The sequence below is a fragment of the Macaca thibetana genome, chromosome 3 (genome assembly GCF_024542745.1).
Source record: "Macaca thibetana thibetana isolate TM-01 chromosome 3, ASM2454274v1, whole genome shotgun sequence".
NCBI lineage: Eukaryota > Metazoa > Chordata > Mammalia > Primates > Cercopithecidae > Macaca > Macaca thibetana.
The window spans coordinates 120495786-120512588 of record NC_065580.1 but is presented as its reverse complement, the minus strand read 5'-3'; the positions used below and the strand labels follow the sequence as shown (position 1 = coordinate 120512588).

Below are 16803 nucleotides of genomic sequence, written 5' to 3'. Positions count from 1 at the left end.
TGATCCTTTTAAAAACAGCATTACAAAGATTTATAAAAATATCATTACAAGCACAGGAGGACCAAATTTGTTATTTATTGTTAATTTCCTACTGCATAATAACCCAAAATGCAAACTGACTGCAACAAAATTAAGCAGAAAATTAAATGGCCCTGGGTCATTGTAGGCACAGAATTCATTCTCTTGGCTGATCCATAGTTATGTTCTTTCTAATTTACTGAGCATGCATCGATGAACCTTGAGTCAGCTTGGTGACACGCGTACAATCAGCAATCAAAAAACGAAGCAATTTGCTGAAGAATGTCTCATTTACCCAGGCAGGGCTGCATATCTGAGCAGCAACTGCACTACCTCCATCAATAATGAATACACCTCCAGCCTGGCAGATGGGCAATGCGGGCGCTCCTGTCTTTGTCCCTCAATCTTTCTGGGCCCTTGCCTCAGCCTTCACCAGCACTCTTACACGGGGAGAAGTGACGCTCACGACGGCAGCAAAACGAGCCCAGGAGAGAGCCCAAGCCTTCCTGTTTTGCTGACAGATGGTTGGCTTCTCAGATTGGTTTAAATTAAATAAAAAAAAAAAAAAAAAAGAAAGAAACAACTGGGAAGATGCTGTCCTTCGATGGCCACAGTGAATGTTCCACAGAGTGCACTACAAGCCACAAATACCAGGGAGAGAACCCCAGGGTCAGTGGAGTAGAAACAAAAAGGTGTGCTGTGTTTCGCACTTGGGGTCCTGGCCTGCCACTCAGCAGTCTCAGGTGCCCCGAAGTGGATGACAGCTGGCAGCTCCACAGATAAGAAAGCTATGGTCAGCAGAAGGTGACCTCAAGGAAATCCGCTCATTTATGCTGCGGTAAATGAATTTCAGGAGAGCTCCTTCACTAACCAGAAAATACAGTCTATTTGTTCACTCTAAACCAAGTTGTCCCCCTGTATCCCTTTTTATTTTTGGCCACCTCTGTCTCTGGTTCAGTTGTGTGGACACAAGCTGCGGCTTGCTTCAGCAGAGATCTGAAAACTGATGGATGATTCAGGGACCTTACCCTCTCAATTAGGCTGAAAACTGTGAGGGTAGAAGTGTTATATATAATACATCTATCACTCCATATATCTTTAATACCTTTTATGGTACATATGGAATATCTATTTTCAATTTCAGGAATATCAGTATTAGTCATGATGAGGATATACATGATAGTCACTTTTTCTGGATGGGAGGGATTTTTATCTATTTCTAAAAGTGGCATGAATTTTCAAGGTGGGTGTGTGGCTTAGGAGTGCAGCCACTGGCCACTGTACAGAAAAAGTATTTCAGAAACCAGAGTAAGCATCCACCAGCACACGGAAGCCAGACACACTAGCCCAGATGCAAGCATGTGACCAGCACAAGCATTTCCAAAAAGCAATACGTCAAGAGTCTCAGATGCCTTTACTGTAAAAAAGGGGAAAAGCCATGATTCTTCTGAAACTGTCAAAACAATGATAAAGAAACAAGACAGACTCAAATGACAAAAATCTTTGTAATAGCTGTGCCACACTAATACAGGATGTTAGAAGTTAGTTTTTTAGCTTTCTGAAGATGTGTATAGTATTTTAGTGTGGCCTATCACACACCAGGTCTTAAATACCTCTGGTTTGGTTGGTGAAGCATACAGAAGTTAAATCTTGTCACAGCAACTATACCAACACGAAATTTTTAGAATGATGACTTTAAACTTTTTGCTACATAAATGATACAATCTTTTACAACTTTTTTTAAAGGCAAGAAAATGCTCATAATTTCTACCACTTAGGACTACTATTTTTTTTTCTGTATATTTATTTCTGTGCTTTTTACAAAAAGAGGACATTAAACAGATTACAAATATACTGTTTTAAAATATTCTTTAATTTAATACTACACATATCTTTTTATTTAACAAATATACACCACCACCATCATTTTACTGGCTGGCTACACACTACTCAACTGATTTATATAACCAATGCCCTATTGTTGCATACTCAAGTTACTTTCAATTTTTTATAAAAAGATGTTTCCTAAGGTACAGCCAAGGCTCTTCCACCCAAGCACCACTGCAAACACCCTTCCAGTGGAATGTGGGGTGAGCCTCTGAGTTTGCTGCATGGAGACAGAGGTGATCGACGCTAAGTCCTCCAGACACATTCGTCCTTTCAGGGGGTGAGATGTGAGAACAGTTTCAAGCCAGAATCCTGACAAACTGTCCTCGGCTGGTACCCAAATCAAGCTCGGCTCTGTGGGAACCTTCTTACTTTTGCGGTCATTTGCAAACAGTCCCCGCACCAGTCTCCTGGAGGGAGCTGGGGGTGGGCAGCAGATCACACCACAGCGAGCACCTTCCTGGAGAGAGTCTATGGTTAGCAGCCAAGTCTGCAAGAGGCAGAGAGCTCTGCATTTTCGCACGTGGGCCTGCTGGACATTTCCACTCAATGCCCTGTCACCACTTCCTGCCCCAGCATGGAGACCTGCGTTTTGCAATCCACCTCACTTCCAAGTTCATACACGATTTCAACCACACTGTTTCTGACGGCAGGGGGCTTCATGGGCTTATGAGTGCAGTTGCTTGGGGGCTGGTGCTTAGGGGATCTCTTTGCTTGGTGTGATGTTCACCAAAATTTTTAATAATTTCTGAACAAGAAGCCTCGAGTTTTCAGTCTGCACTGAGCCCTGTGAATTCCGTGGCCTGACTCGTCTGACATCATAAAGGATGACTTGACGGGCTCCTGAAAACTTCCCCAAACTCCAAACTTGCATCTCTTGAGATGAAAAGCAGTGACTTTCTCGTAAAAGTGGCTTTGCTTCCAGAGAAAGGCTAAAAGAATAATCAAACAATGAGAAACTGTTTGAGGGAAAGGAAACGTGGCCTCTTCCAAGACAGCTTACAAAAGGGAGCCTGAAGTGTCTAGAAGGGCACTTACGTCCTGTCACACTCCTTTGTTAGCACGTGCATCACTTTGGCTGTGTATTTTACAAAGCACTTACTGAGTCCCTCTTCTCCCACATGGAAGAAACACAGAGCGCCAAGTAAAACAGGGAATTTAAGCTTGATACGGCTTCAGCTTAAAAGGAGCTTACATTCAGTAAAAGGAGTTAATCACAAAAGCAAGCTAATGGCATGTTTTCACAAACTTTCGCCTAAATGAAAAATCAAGATCAGTAGGTCCGTAAAGGGAGATGCCAGAAGGAATAATTATTTCACAGAAACGTACTGCAGTTTTCTACTTTGCCTGGGAAACCCAAACAATTTCAGGCAAGAGCTAAAAGAATCGATAGTAGAAAATACAACAATATCAGCAAACTACCTTTTACCTGTGCAATTCTTACGAACATGAATGTTTTTATTGTTTTTTTGGAGCACGCAGTTCTGAATCTTGCATAAGGGGAAATAGATGCAGAGATTAAGTGCAGGGCCAACGTGACAGAAGCTGTCCATGGCTGTGCCTCTAGGAGCGGAGAGTGGAGTCTGCAGTCACAAGCCATCAGGCACCCTCCGCTCCCACTCTGGACTGCTCACTGACTTGGAAGGTCTAAATCTCTGTCTGTCTTTCCTCTGCCTTCTCCATCTCTCCCTCCTCCCACACCTACCTCCCATCTCTTTTTCTGTCTCTCCCTCCCTCCCTCTGCCTCCCTTTGTCTGAGAGAGACTGTTTCTCTCTCAGTCTCTCTCCGCCCTTCTCCTTTCTCTCCCTCTTTCTGACCAAACAGTGTCAAATAGGACTTACTTTCCTAGTTTCAGTTATAAACTATTAGCATATCCATAACTTTACAAAGGAGGAGCAGAAGCCGGACTAGGAGCCGGGCAAGTCGACAGCACAGGGGCCTCTTCCAGGCTGTGTGGGCAGTGCTGACTTACAGCCTCCGCGGACCCTGCAAGGCGTCCCTGGGGGACCTTGGGCCTGTCCTGAAACAGCTTCCTGGACCCTGCCTTTCCTCCTTCCACACTGAGGCAGGACTGGGACCTGGCTGTTCCCTGGGGAGAAACATCCAACAGCCCTGGGCAGTTGCTGCTTCCAGGTGAGGAGCCTTGGCAAGCCTGGCTAGGAAGTGAACTCATTCTAACTGCAGCACCCCAGAGGAGAGTCTGACCAGAGCCGCGTTGAGCCTGCTGGGGCCCCTGTGGAGGCGGGTCTCAGGCCTCTGAGCTGCCTCCAGCTCCCCTCTCTTTTCTGACAGTGAATACCTCTCTTCACAGTGCTTGCCCTGACACAAGGAGTCTCTCCCATAATTCTGACAAGCTGAGTCTAGACAAATGAAGTCAAAATTAAAATGCAGATAGATGCCTGTCAAGAATCACAACTTTACCACTTTTCTAGCAGCCCAAATTTACAGCTATTAAAAAGCCACTAAGTACACAGCATGCCAAATTAACTGTACAAAGTACTGAGGGTCACTCAAAATTAGCCTATCTGTTGGTAGCACACAGTACTTCTACAAGCTTTAAAAAAAATTGCAGTTGGCCGGGCGTGGTGGCTTACGCCAGTAATCCCAGCACTTTTGGAGGCCGAGGCAGGTGGATCACGAGATCAAGAGATCAAGACCATCCTGGCTAACACGGTGAAACTCCGTCTCTACTAAAAATACAAAAAATTAGCCGGGCGTGGTGGTAGGCACCTGTAGTCCCTGCTACTCGGGAGGCTGAGGCAGAAGAACGGTGTGAACCCGGGAGGCGGAGCTTGCAGTGAGCCGAGATCGCACCACTGCACTCCAGCCTGGGTGACAGAGGGAGACAAAAAAAAAAAAAAAAAAAAAAAAAAAAAAAAAAAAAAAAAAAAAAAAAAGAAAAAGAAAAAGAAAAACAATTATAGTTCCCTGAGACTTAAACAACTGCCTTACAGTGTCTTTCTGTTGGTTCGTTTTTAAGCAAATGCCTTCCCTCTTCATTGGTACTCTATGGGGGATTCTTTGTCCAGAGATATTTCATAACATGTATTGAATACTTTGTGCTAGGAAAAGGTTGCAAAGAAAAGGATACTGGTACTCACTGGCTTTGTCTAAGCAACCTACTAAGTTTCTAGCATCGAAGAGGCAAATGGTTAAGTCTCATAAAGACCATGGGTGATGTCTGTCTTGTCCATTTGTTCATTTGAGCACCCTGCATACTGTCCAATGTAGAGCTAGAATTCAACACCTACTTGCTACATATGTAAATGTGTCTTGAACTCTCCCAATTAAACCCAAGGCATCTTCATTATTATCTCCATTTTATAGAAGAGAGAATCAAGGCTAAGAGAAATAGCTTTCCCCAGGTCACACAGTTAATCAACAACAGAGCTGAGACTTGAACCCATGCAGTCTGATGGTGATGCCTCTTTCTCTCTAGCACTCTTGCCCATCAGAATGTTGCAGCCTGGTGCAGGGGTTGTGCACTCCAAATGCATGACAGATGAGGATGGATGCTACTTATATATTGCCAGAAACTAAATATGATCTTTGTAATACTCTGCAATGAAGGCAAATTTCATCATAAAACTTCTACAGTAAACTTCTGGTTATTTGGCCAAATGTATGCTATTTACTTTTTCTTCCCTGACAAGTGAAGCTACACTAGAGTTACATTTGGGGTTATTTCCTTAAATACTCAATGATGCTTATATTGAAGGAAGTAGATACATGGCGGGGGCGGGAGGGCATGGACCAAGCCTGTAATTTATTTAAAATGCCTTAGGTCACAGACCTCTTTAATAAAACCCATTATTCCTGCTAAGAGACAAGTCCTTTCATCTTCAGACTAGTAGATTTTACTTTTGCAAATCTATCATATCACTGTGAATTACACTGTATTTTAAAAAAGGAAATGCTTCAAGAGAAAGCTAAGGCAATATGCAAAGTCTTTGTATCTAGTCAAAGAGACCTTATAGGTTTTCGTAACAATTTGACAAAACAGGTTGAGAGAACATAAAAACTTCTCAGCACTCTTATTTCATTTCTGATTCTTTTCATTTTTCAAAAATTAGCTGCCAATCTACACATTTTCATGATTATTCCACAGAGTATTGCTGGTGCAAATAACAATGAAAAACAAGATTTAAACAGGAAAGCAGGAATCCAATTTGGCTTTCACACCACCCTCCCCCGACATTTAACTGAGCCACAGAAAACTCCTCCTGCGGTTTGTTCCACTGTGAAACTTTTTGAGGGCAAATCAGCTCAGATGTGCAATTCTGTCCTAGCATTTTTTATTTTTATGGCCAGGAACTGATATGCAAAAGAGGAAGGGTCAAAGGGAACTAAGGAAACCTTTCAAAACACAGTTAAAAACTATGCTGTTTGAATGTTTTCTTAGGAAAGAGGTATTTGATACAGAGGGAAAAGAAACAGAACATTTTAAATGCCACAGCGGAGCTACCTGTTTCAAAGTGAGGTATAAGAAAAGATGGCAGATACTGTATTCAAAAAGTTGTTTTAAAAATAGAGAAAATGGAATTGGAGACAGTCCTTTGTGTTCACGTTTGTTGCTGCAAGAAGCCCAGAGCTGGAGTTCAAGCGGGCTATGACTGACTGTCCTGACGTTACAGGCATATTGTATTGTCTCTACCCTCTCATGGGGTGCACGGTTCACACAGAGAGGAGAGGCTTCCTGTCTATATTACTGTACCATCCGCTCTCCAACTACTACTGCTGTTTATTGAGCAGCCATGGGATAAGCATACATAGTCAAAATTGACAGAGGCTTTTACAGGCCCTCTTCTGATTTGGGCCATTGACATCAGCCACTTCCTAGGTAGCTTCCTCAAATATAAATGGCGTTTTACACTTCATCACGTAAGTTAAATTTAGAATCATTTTCTTCTGCCCTCCTACTGATTTCAGAAGACCTTCATGCATGGCCAGGAGCTGTGCAACAATATGAAGTGCAATGAAAATAGAACCTACAGCTTTAAAAAACACAGAAACTGCCTCCAAAAGAAGGGTCTGCACAGATATGCCTCAGGTCACTTTTTTTTTTTTTTTGTAATTTATTATAATAAGATAAAGAGACAGAGGAGCCCAGGAAGAGTTGTGTCCGATTATTTTCAAAGTTTTTTTTCTTCATTTTTTTTTTAAGAGAGATAAACACAAAGTTATAACAGTAAGTTTTTCCCTCAGCAAGGGCACATGGTGTCACAAAGAATGTTTTATCTTGCCTTCTTAGCAGTGAAATTATCTTAACGTACAAGTAAATCATTTCAGGTGGACATTTTAAGACTGAAACTTAACACTGTACATAATAGAGAAATCCACTTGCATACTCATAACATTTCAAACAATGCACCTGTAAAGTTGAAATTTCTGCAAAGCCATTTGACTTCTATTAAAATAAGTGCTTGTGTGAGTTTATTTGGCAAGAGCTATATTTTATTTAGTCTCAAAGAAGTAAAATGATTTAGATCTTCACAGGAACATCCCACTGTTTATGAACCCATATGTGTATATTTATTAAAAATAACTTGAAGTCATGATTGATTGATTTGCCCACTGAGGACACATTCCTAGGTACTATAAATTTTCCTCATCTTATTTAGATATAGTATCTACCATCAGCAGGTGGTAAGACAAGATCTACAAAATCTACCTATATATACAGAGAGAACATGCGTTCTAGAGTAAACACATTAGGGGATTCATTGCTGCACATATATCTATTTACCTCTTATTCCTTGCAATATAAAAGGCTGCTTTGGCTTGACCTACATACAATAATGGGTATTTAGTCTTTGCTCCAGAGAGGATGCAAAGGTGCAAACATCCTGATTGCTGTCTTCAAACTTGGGTAGGCCACTTGGTTTCCAGACCAACTGGAAATTTTCCCCAAGGGACTGAATTCTGACCTCCATTTTGTTTAAGACACCCACAAAATTATCAGCTATCATCGAGATGAAATTTTTTTCATAACAACTATAAGAAATTAATCTATGTTGAACTATGCCCACAGTACATAGAATTTGATTCAAAGATCAGGTAGTTTGGTCTCTTAGTAGCTTTACTCTGGAAATTCACCTTGCTCATCACCCCACCTTTGAGGGGTTCCACTGAAGTCAAAATGAGTTGTGTCTCAGAAGGGCAAAGGGAAGAATAAATACATCAATGACTTGGTAACAATAACTGCTACTGACAACAATCAAATAATGACAGAAAAGAACATCATTTGAGAATCTAAGTTGGTGTTTTAGCTGGATCCTGTTAGCAAGAAAGTTCTAGATTCCTATTTTGTTCTGCAATAGGGAGCTCAGCGCTGGCTGTCCTGTAACTCAAATCTGGAAGCATTCTTAAGACCCTCATACCAAAACCATTCATCACATTGTAAGGTCCACGTGAAACGTGGGAATCAGGCCCCACCAGGATAGTTTAGATCCCATTTTGTAGTCCTTTACTTGTGGCCTATGATCTCTTCATGCAAACCCAGGGGGAGGGGGCTCATCAGTAAAACCTCAGAGAGCTTACAACTTCCTCATTTGTGGGGCTACAAAAATGGGCATATCTTTATTTATAACCTGACAGAAAATGCTCCTGTCCATAAGAGAGCAAAATGTGGGAAAATTCATTTTAAACACTGCAGTCAGATTTTTCTGCAGCTCTTAAGTAAGCTGAAATTATTTATTTTTAATGTTTCACTTTACATGTTCCTTTTTAGAAAATTTCATTTCTTTAACAAAGCATTGTCTAATGTTAAAGTGAAAATTCTTTAAGTTCAAGCAAATATATACAACCTCATACTAAAGCGGGAAAACATACTGCAAAAGTACTCACAACTTCCTACCAATTTTTAAAATGATAATTAATTGCCTTATGTTTAACAACCTGAGACAATTAGCAGTATGTTTTTAATTTAATGAAATGGAATACACAATGTATCAATACGTTTTTGCAGTGAATCTCTTTGAATATCAGTTTAATTTTGTGCCCTACGCAAAACTCAGCACAAAGGAGGAGGAAAAGGTCACTTTCTCAGGTTAAAAGTGGGGCTCGCACTAGGGGTTTGCTGGCTCTCTCTAGTTTCCATTAAAAGCACTGGAACACACTTCAGAGTGCCTCAGAAGTAAGCTTACAAAAGGTCAATTCCTCATTCTCATTTCTCCTAAAGACTCGAAATTAAACATTTTTCCCGTTAGGTCTAGGGAAGTATCTTATGTGGAATTTCATTTGTTCTAGGTTTGCCAGTGAAAATCTGGTATAACAACAAAAATTTATCAAACACTGATAAATCAATATTCATAGTGGAACTCCTAGCTTCAGAACAGGATTTTAATCTAAACCACATTGTTCATTTTCAAATAGTTTCAAACTAACAGAAAATCCTGTAAAGGTATAGATTTTAGTGTGTGATCTCAAAGTTGGAGTATAAAAATCTACTTCAATATGTGTAAGCCCATTCAAAAACACTTCATGCAGTTCTCAGTGTTTCGACAGTCTGTGCAAAACCCCCACCAATTATAGAAAGAAAGAGGGGAGGGGAGGGAAGGGAAGGACAGGAAAGGAAAGGCAAGTGGAGGGAAGGGAAACACAGAGAAGAGAAGGGAAGAAAAAAGGAAGAGAGGAAGACCAGACAGACAAGCCCACATTGGGTCCCCTCTTCTTACTGCATTGCTCTCAACGAACCTAACCTCCTATCCGTTAGAGTTAACTTTTGGTGTGAAATGGCGGGAAGACAGTCAGATTTACTTTAGCAGCGAGATGATTGCATAAGAAAAATGAATCACTGCACACTTGAGTGAGAAAATATGAAGAAAGCACTTTTCCACTAATTAGGACCCATTTTCAGCCATTCGTTAAGCCGTGGCCCCGCGCCACGAGCTATCAGGAGGTGGAGCATGGGGCCATCCGAAAGCAGAGCGCGCAGACGGAGCATAATGATGCTCTCCATCACCCGAGACAGGTGGCCTGCATAGGGATATGGGGAGCTGCTCTGGGTTCAGGCCACCCACTGTGGAAACACCAGCAGGGAAGAGGGAAGAACACACTGGCTATTCCAATCCATGCAAGTACACAAAGAAACTATGTGGCACTCACCAACCAACCGAGGCCTCACCAAGGCCAAGTGAGAGCTGCCTTTTCCACACAAATCCAGACTTTGAGGACCCAGGGGTGCTCGGAGTTTCCCTCAGACTCAGCCACCTGGGAAGGATCTTGGTGCCTGGCTACAGGGCCTCTGTGTCCTCTTCCTCCTCCAGAAGGTTCCACTGCTGCGTTCACACTCCACCAGGGTGCAGAGAAAGGTGGAACCACTTGCCAAATATGCAAAAAAGGAGGGAAGACCGTTTTCTCTTAGGAAAACACAGACAGGAAGGGAGCCTGTGCTTCCTGTTGTAACCAAAATGAGTTCAGAAATTATGTGGACGTCTGATTTGTCAGGCTTGTGGTGGAAAAGGGTGCTCTTTTAGTCAACAGGAATTGTGAGTTCCCCTAAGGCAGAAATGGCCATGCGAGAAAAGAACTAGGGCCAGGCCTGTTAACAGGCAGCACAAATGGCCCCCACACCTGTGACCTAGGGTTTGCACGATTTTTAACAGTTTATTAACAGGTGGTTGGCTGAAGACTCCTCTGGCATCTACCTATTTATCATAGTCAAACATGAGAGGGAAAAAACATCAACTGAAACAATTTGGCAGTTGCCTGTAGATTAGGCCTCAGTTGCTTTTCCTCCAGGCCCTTCTCAGGAGTAACCACCAAGAAGACACCAAAATGGGCAGGCCCGAACTTCGCCTCTTAAAAACCTTCTGCAAACCTTCTTCTGTTTGCTGTTGTATCTCACTTGTAATATGCAGCACTTCATACGGTTTCATAATGTCTTAAAAATATTTGTTGGAATATCACCAAACATTTAAAAACTCAAACTAAAGCTACTAAAGTGATGACACTGACACTTTAAGGACATAACCATATATTCCAGGAGATGTGGAAAGGTAACCTGAGGTATGAAGTCATTTATTAAACTGCAAAGAAATACAAGAAAGCCACGGTCCACACGAAGATACCAGCATGAGTGTTCAGTCAGCACCACAGTAAACATAGTTTTGTTACTGTCGATATCCTTTGGTTTTAGGTGTTCTACGTCCCTAACAAAACCTCATTCCTATCTTGTTCCTCATCTGAATTTTAAGAGAGTGTGTGTGTGTGTGTATATGAGAGAGAGAGAGGGAGAGACAGTGTGTATAATGCTGATCCTCTGAAACTCTGTTTCTAAGACCTAGATCAAAAATGTACATGTGCCCTTTTTGAGCAAAATAAAACTGATCTGTTTTTAAGATGTGAAATAGATTTATGTTTCTCTGCTTGTAAGCTTCAAAGGATGGGTCACTTGTTTACATCTTGTATTTTCTCCCATAAAATGGAATGATTATTCAGCACAAATATGAAATGGAATAGAGCAGAAGTCTCTGTAATTATGAACGCAAAGACACCAGACAGAGAACAATGTTCACAGCCAGGACAGGAGCTGCAGCAACTCTGCTGCTAGAAGCAGGCGTCACAGTACCCCAGAGTGCTTGTCAGTCTCAGAAACAGAGGCATCGGAAGACAAGCGTTTTCAGAGAACACAAAAAGGTCGTGGTTTACCTTCTGTAAGCTGGAGTGGAGCCACTTACATCAATCTCCCTTAGAATATGACAAGAACCAACACTTCTTTCATAGTGAAATTATTTCACAATTCCAATAGAAGAGGAAAAAAATGCCACAAAACAGTGCTATCCTTGATGAATTCTTAGTTAACTGCAGTTACATTACATTAATACGTACAATTATGCAACACTCAAAAAACGTTATTTGTGTCTAAAATTCACCATTATATAACATAGGGAAATCCATCTTGTTTTAGTAAAAGTTTAAAAATAAAGGGGGCCTTTAATACTCATTTCAGGTCTGTTTGATGTTAAAACTCTTCCACGCTGCCCCACGCCTCTCACTCCACTCTGTGTGCATGCTCTGTGTGTGTATATATGTACATGGTATTTCTTTATTTCATGTATCTGTTAAGATAGGCATAATCTTGAAGTGCGTGTATACATATATTAATATAGAGAGTTCTTTCCTATTTCAAAATTTTTGACATTTATATTGAAAATATGCTACATTAACCACACATGAAACACATACATCCAAATCAAGAACAAAAAATGTATCCAAACCAAAGAACCACTGTTCTCAAACTCTAAGTCTCTAGTCAAACAAGGAAGACAGTGGTCTGCAGTACAACAGGGCTTTAGACCTCTTAGCCAATCAATATATTCACTACAATCTTAGTTTTTCGACAAAGGATATGGCTACAAACGGCCACAGCTGATCTTCTCTTTAGGAGTCTGTGTAAAACTCTTCAAAAGGGTCAAACCTAACACATCCACACTTTTATCTGCAGCCCTTGTGGTCTCCTGGAGACCCTGAGGGTGGGTGATTATTGCTATGATGTTTCTGCAGTAGGGGAGTGCGTAGTTTTCCAAGAGGTAGCACTCTAATTAGAACACTGATGAATTAAACAAGTACTGGAGAGTTTCTAAACTCCTTCCTTCAACTCTCACCATGAAACAAAAGGGGAAGAAAACATGACCATTGAGTTCAATAAAATGTTCTGGTCATCAGCTCTGATTGACCGTGAGACTCAGAAGCACAATTTTTTTTCATGTAAAAAAGGTATGAGATATGTTCATGGTGAAATTTGAAATCAGATACATTCTATCAAGCAAGAATAATGTAGTATTTTTAATGTGACATCATTATTTGTATGTGTACACAGTATTTCTTTAACGTGTTCTGCGTTTTACAAGACGCCAGCGTAAGAAGGTGAATCTTCTTGTCATGAATATTTGCCTCGTGTACATTTTAAGCCGCAGCCCAATTTGATCTGATTTGTCACAGAAATTGACACATTCTAATATAAATAATACAAAATTGTTACTTTTTAGAACTCCACATAAAAGATGAGTACAATAAACCTCATTGAACAAACATCTTCAAACAAAGAAATAAACTCAAGAGGACCCAGGACATTTTTATGTGGGTTTCTCCCCCCACTCAGCTCATAACCAAACTGAACCTGGCCTTAAAATCATTTGAATTTCTATGAAAGTTTAAACATCATACGCAGTATTTTCAACTTCCATAAATTTTCCTCTTTTAACAGAAGTTGATGGGACTAGTAAGGAGACATTTCCTCAACACCATTTTGTCTCGAAGTTTAAAACAAGGTATCTCAAAGCTGAAATATACTGCCTGCGGTGCAGTGGGAAATTGTGAGTGGGTAACCTAAGCAGAGCGCGCCGCATTGAAATTCAGTCTGGGTGGGCTGCAGTCCCTAGAGAGAGGGAAGCTGCATTTGAAAACTGTGCCTGGTCAGACCCTATGGAATCGCTACGGGTTTCGGTCATTAGATGCCATACTCTGTGCCTCCAAATTAGTAGGAAAAACAAGCCTTCACGAGGTTGCTTAGGCATCAGCAGCGATGCTTGACAAATATTTAAAATACATTTCAAACATAACCGCAAGTAACCTGATGCCTTAATATTACTAAGGGTTTTCCTGAGAAGGTTTGGTGACTTGAGCGCCAAACCTGCGGTCAGCAAAAGGACTAACTTTTCGAAGCCGGGATAATTCCTCTCTTGTAGAAATCAAGTTCTGACTCGATCTCATCATATTTATAGTATTAAAAGAAAGCTCTCGGCTCAAATACAAGGAAAACTCTTTACACACGACTTTATAAAGGCTGACTTCTGTGGGTATATGTAGGTCTATATAAATTTCAACATGGCTGGGAGCTAAAACTCCTCTCCTGGTGACAGTGGGGCTGCTCAGAAGTGTCCCATGCCGGCCTGGTCCTGCACCTGCTGGCACAGTGCAGAGCGGCAGACGCTTGACAGAAGTCAATGCTCTCACTGTCCTCAGAAAGGAGAGGCGGACCGGAGCGACACCAGGGATTACCAATCTTACCGCCTTTCTTTACTTTTTTTTTTTTTTTAAATTCACCGGTTACCCCAAGTTTTCCTATTGAAATTCAATTTGAAAACACTCACGTGGATTTGTGCGTCGCGCTTTGGGGCCAAGACTGATCTTCGGGTGCGAAGAGCAACCTCGGAGCCGGGGCTCCCTCTGCCCTACCGGGCTTGCCCGCCTCGCCGCGGCCGAGCGTCCCGCCCAGGCTGGGCTGCGCTGCGCTGGGACCCAGGGGGGTCGCCGCAGTCACCGCCCCGGGCGCGGGCCGCGCAGGCACTTGTTAGAGTGTCCTGCTAACTTGGCCGCGGAGCTCTTCCCAGCTTTCTTTCACAATGACTTCCTGAAGTTGCTCACTCGCATTGTTCCCCATTTCTCCGCCACACTCCCCGCCCCCAGCCGGCTCAGACCCGGCTTTCGCGCTCCCGGTCGACCGGCTGCCCCGCGTGCACAGCGCCGCCCGCGGGCCGCGTACCTGGCCCCCTCCGCGTCGGCCGCCCCCGCCGCGCCCTCGCGTTGCCACCTGCTGCCGCCCAGAGCGGCGGGTGGCCGGAGCGCGCGCCCTGCCGCCCCGTAAACTTTGGGGTGACCCACGCTGGCGGTCCCCTCTCCACTTGCCCCGCAGCCGGCTTGGCCCTGCGCGCAAGTCTCGGCCGCCTCCCCGCTCGCTGCTCCGGTACACGGAGCGGGGCACGCAGAGGGGCGCAGAGCGGGACACGGAGAGGGCGCGTCGTCCCGTCCCCCCGGCGTCGCCGAGTCCCCCGGCTCGCGCGGCGCCGGTCTCAGCCGCAACTCTGGGCCAGCGGAGCCGCGCACGAAAACTTTGCAACAGCGCCGGGCTCCGGCTCAGCCCCCAAAAGGCCGCCCGGGCGGCGGCGGGCGCGGGCCGTACCTGCTGGCGCCGCCGCCGGCTGCAGCCCGCTCGCCCGCGCCGGGCCCGCTCGGCGCGCCGCCGCCACCCCCGCGCGCACCGCGCCCGGGCCCTCCCCTTGCCGCCGCGCTTCCTCATTCCAGCGCAGCATCGCGCCGCGGCCCCGCACGGGATGCGGCCGCCGGCGGTTTCCCCGGGGGCCGGGCAGCCCAGCTCGGCCACCGGGCTGGGGGACCCGCGCGTTAACTCGTGGGGGGGAGGGCGGCGCGGACGACACATGCGGACCCCCAGGAAAGGGAGGGGGACGCGCGCCGCTGGGCCCGCCACCCTGCACCCCGGGCCGCTAGTCGGTCGGGGCACCCGCACGCTCGCCCAGCTGGCGAGACTCGAGGGACTCGGGACACCGTAAAGCACTTTCCCCAGTGTCTGGGAGCGCCCGCTGTACGCTCAGCTTCACGTCCCTGGAACTGGGGCCCCTTGGCTCCCGGGTTCGGGCTCCGGCCCCAGGATGCGAGTGCCCACCCGAGGGGGTGGGAAAAGTTGATCCTCCGCAAGGGAGGGGAAGGTGCAATTCATTTTCCCAGACAACCAATGGAATACCTCTCGTCTCTCTTCCCTCCCACCTGCTCACGGCAGAAGTTAGGATGGCGCCTTCCATGTTGGCCTGGGTGCACACGCAAGTGCGTGCGGAAGGGTGGCTGCAGGCGGAGGTGACAGCGAAGCAATCCCGCAGCCCGCTCGACGGCTCTTTGCGTCTCAGACCTCTCCCTGGCGTGTAAGACACCGTGTGTCTCCGTAAAACGGGAATGCCACCTCTGACAGCGCACCCCTTCGCCCTACGGGGAGCCCCTCATTCTGATTAGCCGGGCTCCACCCGAGCAGGAGCCAGCAGTGTGTTCAGCTTGAGCAGGAGAGAAAAAGTCATGAATTCCACACATGCAGCCTGGGCTCCCGCCAGGCGCTAGGGGAGGGGACCCAGAGGAGTGAGATGCGCCTCCTGCCCTTCCAGACTTGTAGGAGCCACCAGGAAGGCACAGAATAAAATTCTCGGGCACCCCTGTGAGGAGGAGCGCCCTGTGAAGAGGGCCGAGGCTGTGCCCCTGCTTGGGCGCGGTGGTTCGGGAAGGCGTGAAGATCAACAGGGAGAGCGATGAAAGACCAAGGGAGCCTCCTCAGGGTAGGACATGCAGGCGAAGAGGGCACAGGCCTTCCAGGTGGAGGGCACAGCTGGGCAAGGGAATAAGCAGAAAATGTCCCTTCAGGGCAGTCGAGCGTGGCTGGTGACCATCGCCACCGGGGAAGGTCCTGGCCTGGCCCAGGAGGCCTCCAGGTCGGGGACCGGGGCACACCAGAGACAGGATCTGCCTCTGCTGCCCCTGGGAGGAGGCCCTTCTACCCGTGAATCACAAACAGTGTCTGTCCACATTCTTCCTGGGCGCATATGCAGCTCTTACTACAGTACTCAGTGTGTCCTGAAGGGCATTCCGCTGGGCAAGCCTGAGCCAGTTAACTCACTGCTACAGCCGGGAGAAGGGGAAGGTAGTGAAAGGTGCATTGATTTACCTTCTAGTCCTCTCCTCCACTGCGTGACCTTGGGCAGGTTATCCAAACCCCTGAGCGTCATCTTCCTTGTCTGTAAAAAGAATACATGCCACGAATCCTAAAGAGTCCTTACCTGGATTAAATGAGGCAATAAACATAAGGTACAAGGCCCAGAGGGAGGCCAGCAATGTAAAGGGGACACTGAAACCTCTTTTTCTTGGATGCAGAAGTACCTTTAGCTCCTGGTATGTCTCTCTAAACCTGTGCCTTGGTCCTCAGGAGTGGACCAGTGGACCAAAACATAGGCATCTCACCAAGATGTAGCCCACTGAGGCTGGAGCACGTGGGGTTAAGAGCCCAGATAGTTAGGGCTTATGAATCTGACTGAGGTCCTTATTCTCTGGAAGCCTGAGTTTCCCCATCTGTAAATTGGTGATAATATGACCTTCCTGATGTGGTTGTTTGTGGGTTA

The 16803-nt window shown here is 45.3% G+C and overlaps 1 protein-coding gene across 19 annotated transcripts in view; it reads right to left on the bottom strand.

Annotated features, from left to right (window-relative positions):
- IKZF1 (IKAROS family zinc finger 1) overlaps nt 1-14846 on the bottom strand; it is a 101993-nt gene extending 87147 nt beyond the window's left edge. For 8 of the 19 annotated variants that reach the window (XM_050785586.1, XM_050785594.1, XM_050785587.1 and 5 more), the window contains exon 1: nt 14002-14349. The gene's annotated coding sequence lies outside the window, so the exon portion shown is untranslated. The other 11 variants (XM_050785581.1, XM_050785589.1, XM_050785588.1 and 8 more) reach the window with 5 other exon arrangements.
- Between the last annotated feature and the right edge of the window lie 1957 nt (nt 14847-16803).